This window comes from Pan paniscus, chromosome 9 (genome assembly GCF_029289425.2).
Source record: "Pan paniscus chromosome 9, NHGRI_mPanPan1-v2.0_pri, whole genome shotgun sequence".
Classification (NCBI taxonomy): Eukaryota; Metazoa; Chordata; class Mammalia; order Primates; family Hominidae; genus Pan; species Pan paniscus.
The window spans coordinates 79507716-79516890 of record NC_073258.2 but is presented as its reverse complement, the minus strand read 5'-3'; the positions used below and the strand labels follow the sequence as shown (position 1 = coordinate 79516890).

The 9175-nt window shown below is 39.7% G+C and overlaps 1 non-coding gene across 1 annotated transcript; it reads left to right on the top strand.

Annotated features, from left to right (window-relative positions):
- The first annotated feature begins 4742 nt into the window (after positions 1-4742).
- LOC112441241 (U6 spliceosomal RNA) lies at positions 4743-4844 on the top strand. The gene has a single exon (XR_003029184.1). It is a non-coding gene; the product is annotated as a U6 spliceosomal RNA (small nuclear RNA).
- The last annotated feature ends 4331 nt before the right edge of the window (positions 4845-9175 follow it).

Below are 9175 nucleotides of genomic sequence, written 5' to 3'. Positions count from 1 at the left end.
AACTATTTTTAAGATTTTCTCTTTTCTTTTTGTTTTCAGGAGTTTTACTATGTGCCTAGGAATAGAGTGTTTTGTTTTTTGTTTTTTATCCTGCTTGTGTTTGTAGAGTTTCTTGAGTCTGTGGTTTGATGTCTTTTACCAGTTTTTAAAATTCATGGCTATGATCTCTTCAAATATTGTTCTAATTATGTCTCTCTTTACTCTCCTTATGAAACTCAAATTATGTGAATATTAGACTTTTTCACCATGTCACATATATTTGCAAAAGTAGAAAAACAAAATGGAGATGCCTGTAAAGTTACTGAGCCTGAGGAAGTTGCCATGACCAACCACGACTACCTTCTAAGGAGAATGTCTTTTGCTTTGAAAACTAATGAGTTTCTCTTATTGGAAAACCAATCTGGAATCACAAATGGAAGAGGATTCCAGGAAACACAGGGTCCCAGCCACAGACGGGAGCTCCAATGCTAACTGGACAGTGGATAATAAAACAGAGATGTTTAACTTTAGGGCATAGTAATTCAAATACTCACAGAGTCCTTACAAAGTTAATAAAAAGTTTTTCTATATTATTCTAAAATGTAGAACTCAAACCAAGGGATAGAAAGAAGCAATGAGCAAATGCAGTATATTTGTACAAACTTTAGCATTTATCTCAATGGCTTCTCTTCCAATATAACTATGTAACAGACCATTTCTTTCTTCTTTTGAAAGGGATACAAGCCTCCCTTGCTTTTCTCAAAGAAGTCCAATTTTAAAGGCAAGCCCTACACTGCCAGCAGTAGATGATGTACTCACACTGTCAGAAATATCTACAATGAGACTGGATTTTAAGGAGAAAACCTGTTTTTCAACTGTATGTTAATATTTCACATCACTGATTCCCAGAGAATGAGGAGGAAATTCTTATATTCCCTAAGGAAGAGTATCTGAGTGTTAAGAAATTGTGTTTTTCTTTTCTAGAAGGAATCTCAAGGAATTCGGATTTATCCCCCTACTCCCCACCCCTTCTACCACTATGAGCCAGTGTTATTAACAAAAGTGTGTCTTATCCTAGGAGAAAAGAGGGGAAAATTAGTGAGGGCCAATGTTCCACATTAAGCTGAAGAGAGATATATTTATCTAGTGTGTAAGTTCGGCTATTGCTGTATAATAAATTATCCCAAAACATATGCATTAATACGATAGTAAATATTTATTATTCTCACAGTTTCTGTGGGTCAGATGTTTTGGGATGGCTTAGCTTGGTGATTCTAGCTAGGGGTCTCTCATGAGGTTGCAGTCAAGATCAGCTGGAGCTATAGTAATCCAAAGGCTTGACAGGGGTAGAGGACCTGCTTTTAAGATGATTTATGCACATGTCTCAAGGTGGCCCTGACTATTGGCAGGATGCCTCAGTTTCTTGCCACATTGACATCTTCTTAGGGTTAGTTATCTTTACAATATGGGATTTAGTACCCCCAGAGCAGGTGATCCAAGAAAGGAAAGCAGAAGGAGTGATGTCTTTTATGACTTGTCCTCAGAAGTCACACACCAGCATATCTGCTGTATTCTTCTGGTTACATAAACTAATCCTATATGACTAATGTCACAGAAGACTATGCAAGGGTGTGAATACCAGGAAGCAAGAATCATTGCGGCCATCTTAAAGGCTGGCTACCATAACCAGTCAATAAGAAAAGTAAACTAAACTTTATAATTTTGTTGGGCTTCTCCCAAGTTAGTAAACATTAGAATATTACAAAAATGGGAGTTGAATCAATGACTTTTGTATAATTTATGATTAGTGCATATATGTCATACTCTTTCCTGATATACTGTATATCATACTCTAGTAAGAAATGTTAAATTGTTTAATATATTGAAAATAAACATTTTACCTTTTTAGTGTCTGTCAATGCACATGAGTCTGAAAGTAAAGCTTGAAAAGAGTAGGATAAATCCATTTTCAGGGAAAGCATGTTGTGACTCTTCTTTACTATCGTTCACAGGGATTGGTGGAATTCAAGAATGTTCTGCTAAAGGAATACACCTATTAATGGAAACATCCAGGTAAAAGTAGAATCAGCTTGCCATTGTCGTTCTAATATACCTTTCACAAGCCTCTTCTGAAAGAAGTTTAAACAAATGTACAGAGTCATCATTAATTATCTTCCTGCTTGAAAAACCAGTGCATAAGTTCATCTCCTTTCTGTGTCTTTAAGTGCTTACAGGATTGTCTGTTAGTTTTAGACCAATGGTGAATGCTGATGGCTGCACGGATTTCAGGGAAACATCTTTTCCAGATTCTTTGCCATAGGAATAAAACTTTCTCAAGTTTAGAATTTACAGATTGTTAATCACACTACATTCTTTTCCAAATATATCCTTCATTCTTCATGACATTATGTAGTTAGAGCTGACCATATACTGGGTGAGTAGTAATCCCTCAGGAACAGCAGGGAACTTTCTTAGGTGACAAAGTATTTGCCAAAAGTTTACAGAAAATATCATATTTGCCAGCAGAGACATACCAAGAGTGGGACAGTGAGAGCAATCTGCCCACGGTGCAGGCAATAAAGGGATGTGGGACTGTAGACATTTTTTTCCTTTTTAAAAATGTTTAATTTGTAGAAAATTTTAATACAATAATAATACTGACCAAAGGTCAATCAAGTTTTTGTTCACAGTTGTGAACTTAAACTATATTAGTTATAAAGTACTACCCCCTAAAAAATAATCTGATCATTTGTAGAGTTTACTGTTTCAGAAGCATTTTTTCTTCACATATAACATTTTTGGAAACTGGAAACAATTGTCCATTCTTTTCTGTCTCATTAATAGAAAATGCTGGATCATATAGATGTAATAGTAAAAGGATAAGACAGAGTGCTCATTATGAAGTTGCATGATATAGTTTGGTTGTGTCTCCACCCAAATCTCATCTTGAATTGTAGCTCCTCACAATTCTCCTATGTCATGGGATGAACCCGGTGGGAGGTAATTGAATTATGGGGGCAGGTCTTTCCCATGATGTTCTCGTGGCAGTGAATAAGTCTCACAAGATCTGATGGTTTTATAAATGGGAGTTCCCCTGCACATGTTCTCTCTCTTGTCTGCCACCATGTAAGACATGCCTTTTGCCTTCTGCCATGATTGTGAGGCCTCCCCAGCCACGTGGAACTGTGAGTCCATTAAACCTCCTTTTCTTTGCTGGGCACAGTGGCTCATGCCTGTAAATCCCAGCATTTTGGGAGGCTGAGGCGGGCAGATCACTTGAGGTCAGGAGTTTGAGACCAGCCTGGCCAACATGGTGCTGCCCCATTTCTATTTAAAAATACATATATACAAAAATTAGCCAGGCATGGTGGTGCATGCCTGTAATCTCAGCTACCCAGGAGGGTGAGGCAGGAGAATCACTTGAACCTGGGAGGTGGAGGTTGCAGGGAGCTGAGATTTCGCCTCGGCACTCCAGCCTGGGTGACAGAACGAGACTCCGTCTCAAAACACAAAAACAAAAACAAAAAGCAAACAAACAAAAAAACCCACCTCTTCTTTATAAATTACTCAGTCTTGGGTATGTCTTTATCAGCAGCATGAAAATGGATTAATATACTGTGTATGCAATAAAGATAAATTTTATTTTATTTTATTTTTTGAGACAGGTCTTACTCTGTCAACCACACCCAGGTGGGAGTGTAGTGGTGCGATAGCTCATGGACTGCAACCTCTGTTTCCTGGACTCAGGTGATCCTCTTACCTCAGCCTCCTGAGTAGCTGGGACCACAGGTGTACACCACCACACTTGGATAACTTTTTGTATTTTTGGTGGAGATGGGGTTTTGCCATGTTGCCCAGTCTGCTCTCAAACTCCTGACCTCAAGCAATCCATTTGCCTCAGCCTCCCAAAGTGCTGGGATTACAGGCGTGAGCCATGGCACCCAGCAGCAATAAAGAGAAATTTTAAAAAGCGAATCTCAACCTTTGAAGTTTTGTGTAATTCAAAAGAAAATATATGATTTTTCTTTTTTGAGTTATCTTGTTTTCTCGTGTAAACTAGAGATTAATCATATACAAAAATATTTGCAAACAGCCAGAATCAGTCTCCAACAATGTACAGTGGAATTCTAAACTTTAAAATTGTTCCTTGAAGATCACCACATAAAAATTGTGGAGAAGGTCATTAACCATGCAACAAGAACAAAAAAATGTAAGGAAATATAAATTAGGAAAAGAAACCATTTTTTAAAGAATAACAGGAGACATGGCAAAAGCACTGGACTTACATTGCCAGAAGAAATATAAAGACTAATGCTTGAATGTCTTAATAATTTTCTTCAAGAACTGTTCACTCTTTCTTAAGAAAAGGATCGAATATTTTCAAGGTTTGCTGTCATTCAGCCATTTTCTCACAATACACCATAGAAAAGACAACCCACAGAGTGGTTGAATATTGCAATGCATATAACTGAGAAGAACTCATAACTAAAACATGGACAAAAGAACTTATATAGATTAATAAGAAAAAAGACTACTCAATAAAAGTAGTCTTTAGGAAAAATAAGACTACTCATTTTTCAATAGAAAAATGGGCAAAAGATGTAAACAGTCAATTTACCAAGAAGAAAGTCCAATGAAAATAAACACTGAAAAGCTGCCAAACAAAAATAATAATCAGGGGAATGCAAATTAAAACAGCAGTGGATACAATCACTTCCCCACCAATACGGCTACTAGAGCAAGTTTGATTAAGACCAAGTATTATTCTCATTTAAACAGCATATATACTAAAATTGAAAGGTTACAGAGATTAGCATGGCCCGTTCAAGGATGACACATATATTTATGAAGTGTTCCACATTAAAAAAAGATCAAGTGTTGACAAGAATGTAAAGCGACTGAAACGCTCATATATGGCTGGTCACACTGGTGACACTTTGGAAAAAATTTGGCCCTATTTGTTAAAGCTTAAGGCTGCATGTCTTATAGCAATTTCTCTCAACTATGAATAGCACCATGCAAGGTCCGTGGGTGTTTTGTTTTGTTTTGTTTGAGACAGAGTCTCACTCCATCACTCAGGCTGGAGTGCAGTGACATAATGCAACCTCTACCTCCCAGGTTCAAGCAATTGTCCTGCCTCAGCCTCCTGAGTAGCTGGGATTACAGGCATGTGCCACCACGCCTGGTTAATTTTTTTTCGTTTTTCTTTTTTTTTTTTTTTTTTTGAGATGGAGTCTTGCTCTGTCGCCCAGGCTGGAGGGCAGTGGTTTGATCTCAGCTCATTGCAACCTCTGCCTCCCAGGTTCAAGCGATTCTCCTGCCTCAGCCTCCCCAGTAGCTGGAATTACAGGCACCTGCAACCACACCTGGCTGGTTTTTGTATTTTTAGTAGAGACGGGATTTCACCATGTTGCCCAGTCTGGTCTCGAACTCCTGACCTCAGGTGATCCACCCACTTCAGCCTCCCAAAGTTCTGGGATGACAGGCATGAGCCACCGCATCTGGCCTATGCCTGTCTAATTTTTGTATTTTTAGTAGAGATGGGGTTTCGCCATGTTGGCCAGGCTGGTCTTGAACTCCTGACCTCAAGTGATCTGCATGCCTCGGCCTCCCAAAGTGCTGGGATTACAGGCATGAGCCACTACGCCCAGCCAATTTTAACTTTTTGTCATAGACTTATGTATATTTTATGACAGTAAATGATAAAATAGACTAGTAACTACATGTATCTTGTGAATTCATGACCTTTTTATTAAATGCTTTGATATTTCTAGGCTACACAGTTCATTAGTAAGTTTTCTGAAATTGTCAGAAATCTCCAAGAAATTTTCCAATATATTTATTTAAAAAAATTCACATACAAGTGGACCGGCACAACTGAAACCCATGTTGTTCAAGGGTCAACTATATATTCATATTAAAAACATCATTTGTGCTCCTGTCTGGAAGGTGATGAATCTAAAAGGGAAGGTGTCAAGCCAACACTGAAAACAAAAATAAACAAGAAGATGATGTGATTTGATATAGCACAAGATACAGGGGATGGTTTGAACTGAGCACCAGAAGCGTAAGTTGTATAGTAAACTTTTTCCCTTGTCTTCAACATACTGGGGCAGTGGTCCCCTGCTAAGAACATAATTAACCTTTTGGCTTAAACAAGTAGTGAGAGGGTAAAGGAAGGCAGGAGCCTCACTCTCTGGGACTCAGACTCCAGTTCTTAAGCTGCACATTGTTCCCTGGAGTGGGGGAATTGGGAGAGAAAGAAGGTGCCTTAGCCCATTTTATGTTGCTGTAAAGGAATACCTGACACTGGGCAGTTTATAAAGAAAAGAGGTTTATTTAGCTCATGGTTCTACACGATGAGAAGTTCAAGGGCATGGCCCTGGCTTCTGGTGAGGGCTTTTGTGATGCATCACAACGTGGTGAAGAAGGTCAAAGGGGAAGTGGACATGTGCAAAAAGGGGAACCCCTGAGGGGCATCCTGGCCTTATAACAACCTACTGTGGTGGAAACAAGCCCATTCTTGCAAGAACTCATGCAGTCCACGGAAACAGCACCAAGCCACTCATGAGGGATCTGCTCCCATACACCAGACCCCTTCCATTAGGCCTCATCTCCCAACACCACCACATCAGGGATTAAATTTCAACATGAGTTTTTGTGGGGACAAACAAATCATATCCAAGCCATAGCAGAAGGCAAGACAGAAAAATGGCATGAGTAAGAAATGAGCCAACTGGTTACTACTTTTGATCACTTGGACAGGGTAGGCATAGGCAAAGAAAAGATTTTCACTGGGATAAACATCATTGTTATGTACCCCAGACTGTCTTGTTCCCCAGATTTTGAACCAACGAACTTTTTTTCCCTTAAAAGTCCATAGCTGCATAATTCTGAAGGCATTGGCTGCAAGTTTCCATTTTTCCTTTCTCAAGGTTCAAGAAGTGCCCAAGTATTTTTTTCTTTTCTTTTTTTTTTTTTTTGAGACAGAGTCTCACTCAGTTGCTGAGGCTGGAGTGCAGTGACATGATCTCAGCTTACCGCAACCTCTGCCTCCCGGGTTTAGGCAATTCTCCTGCGTCAGCCTCCCGAGTAGCTGGGACTACAGGCACATGCTGCCACATCCAGCTAATCTTTTATATTTTAGTAGAGATAGGGTTTCACCATGTTGCCCAGGCTGAGCTCAGGCAGTCTGCCCACCTTGGCCTCCCAAAGTGCTAGGATTACAGGCGTGAGCCACTGCGCCTGGCCTATATATTTTTTTTGATCGATAAGAAGTGTATTCATTTATTTGCACAGTTCTGCAGGCTGTGCAAGAAGCATCGCACCAGAATCTGCTTCCACTCAAAGTAAATAATGTCAAGGTTTGTTGTCATTCAGCCATTCAGGAAGGCAAAGGGGAGCAAACATCACATGGCAAAAGAGGAAGGAAGAGAGAGGGAGGGGGGTGCCGGGCTCTTTTCAACAATCAGCTTTGCAAAAACTAATGGACTGAGAATTCACTCCTGCAAGGGTGGCACCAAGGCCTTCATGAGGCCCCCATGATCCAAATACTTCTCACTAGGTTCCACCTCCAACATCAAGTATTTTCAGATGAGATATTTTCTAGCCTGTCTTAAGAATGATTTTACAATTTTTCCAGGCCATTTGCCCTCCTGGCAACCTTCCGTGTTCACCTTCTGGCAGGAAATTTTCTTACATGCCTACCTGGCAAAATATTGATCCACTTCAAAAATTCAGCTTAATTTTCTCCTTCTCTAGACTATATTATATTTTATCCAACATATTTTATAAGTATATAATATATAATATATCCAATATAATTTAATTATATAATTTATAATTATAATTTTATTATATTTATAATTTTAATTTATTAAAAGAACCAGGGAACACATTTATATTACATAAAATATAAAATTGTGATACATGTATATATTATAATTTTATTATATTTTATCCAATATAATATCTGGATAAAATATCAAAAATAATTTTTTGGATAAATTTAAGAGGTAGCCTAATATATAAGGGTGACTTTTCAGTCCAAACAAATGCAGACAACTCATACATCTATGTGTGCACTTACTGGTTGATATTTCAGTAGTCTCTTTTCTTGCTTGTCTCCATCTCTAAAGCATGAGCTCCTTGATGGAACGGATCACCTTGGGACACTATGTAATGCAGCATACTGCTTAAGTGCATAGAGCCAGCACTTCTGGGTTTAAATCTCACACTTAGGGAATGTGTATCCTTAAGTAGGTCATCTAGCCTTTCTGTGTGTAAGTTCTCTCATTTGTAAAATGGGTATAATAATAGTAGCAACTTTAAGTAAGGTAAAAGTGAGAGAGAGAGAGTGAGAGTGAGAGGGAGCGGGAGAGAGACAGCGAGGGTGAGCGCCGGTCTTGAACTCCTGGGCTGAAGCAATCCTCCTGCTTCTGCCTCCCTAAGAGTTGGGATTACAGGCGTGAGCCACCGCACTTGGCCAAACGTTTTACTTTTTAAATTAGATTAAAAACCTTTTAATGACTGTCATTGAGTTACAGAATTTTTTTTTTTTAAATAAAACGTAGCCTAATATATAAAAGGGTCATTGTTTCCAGGTCAAACAAATGCAGATAGCTGTGTTGGAGGGCAGAGGGAAGAGGGAGACTTGGAGGATTCTGGCAGGAAACACTCGACTTTCCTCCAGTCTCTGCAACATCTTCCCACCGTCTTGCCTGCCATATGCAAGGTCCCTCCAGTTCCTTTTATTTACCTGTCAGAGGACTACTTTCTCCAGGAAGCCATCTCAGGCAAACTGATCACCCTTTTATGCAACTGTCTGTTTAGCTGTCTGATACCACACAACTGTGACTTGCGCAGAGGGGCTATGTCTGATATTTCTCTGCGGAGAACTCAGGAAAGGAACGACTGATCTCTTCAAGCGAATCCTGTTAACAGCTAAGAGCCTCCTCTTACTTGGATCCCTATTGTTGACTGATGGAGACGGTTTCCCTCTCCATCAGTCACTCCTTGCCTCTCAGTTTCTCAGCCTCACCTGGAAAGTTTAGAAATGAAGACCCTCAGATGTGCTCCCACGTTCTTTCAGCAATAATCTCTACAACATTAGGGCATTAGCTCCGCCCCGTCTCGGCTCCTGACCCCGCCCCCCTCCCGCACGCCTCCCTAAGCCTGGGTCACGAGTACGCATGCT